Source organism: Arachis duranensis, chromosome 9 (genome assembly GCF_000817695.3).
Source record: "Arachis duranensis cultivar V14167 chromosome 9, aradu.V14167.gnm2.J7QH, whole genome shotgun sequence".
Taxonomy (NCBI): domain Eukaryota; kingdom Viridiplantae; phylum Streptophyta; class Magnoliopsida; order Fabales; family Fabaceae; genus Arachis; species Arachis duranensis.
The window spans coordinates 46,251,083-46,252,046 of NC_029780.3; positions in this window are offsets into that span (position 1 = coordinate 46,251,083).

Below are 964 nucleotides of genomic sequence, written 5' to 3' on the forward strand. Positions count from 1 at the left end.
TGGTTCCTACAAGAACAGTTACAGGGTGGCGTATGTGTATTGACTACAGAAGGCTCAATACAGCCACCAGAAAGGATCATTTTCCTTTACCATTCATAGACCAAATGCTAGAAAGACTAGCTGGCCATGATTATTACTGCTTTTTGGATGGCTATTCAGGTTACAACCAAATTGCAGTAGACCCTCAGGACCAAGAGAAAACAGCATTTACCTGCCCTTCCGACATGTTTGCCTACAGGAGGATGCCTTTTGGTCTGTGTAATGCTCCTGCAACCTTTCAGAGATGCATGTTATCCATCTTCTCTGATATGGTGGAGAAATTCCTGGAAGTCTTCATGGATGACTTCTCAGTATATGGAGACTCATTCAGCTCCTGTCTTAACCAGCTATCACTTGTCCTGAAAAGATGCCAAGAGACTAACCTGGTTTTAAACTGGGAGAAATGTCACTTTATGGTGACTGAAGGAATTGTCCTTGGACACAAAATTTCATGCAAGGGAATAGAGGTGGATAAGGCAAAGATAGAGGTAATTGAAAAATTACCACCACCTGCCAATGTTAAGGCAATCAGAAGCTTTCTGGGGCATGCAAGATTCTACAGAAGGTTTATAAAGAATTTTTCGAAAATTGCAAAACCTTTGAGCAACCTGCTAGCTACTGACACACCATTTGTGTTTGACACACAGTGTCTGCATGCATTTGAGACCCTAAAAGCTAAGCTGGTCACAGCACCAGTCATCTCTGCACCCGATTGGACATTGCCATTTGAACTAATGTGTGATGCCAGTGACCATGCCATTGGTGCAGTGTTGGGACAGAGGCATAACAAGCTTCTGCACGTCATTTATTATGCCAGCCGTGTTCTAAATGATGCACAGAAGAATTACACAACCACAGAAAAAGAGTTACTTGCAGTGGTCTATGCCATTGACAAGTTTAGATCCTATCTAGTGGGATCCAAAGT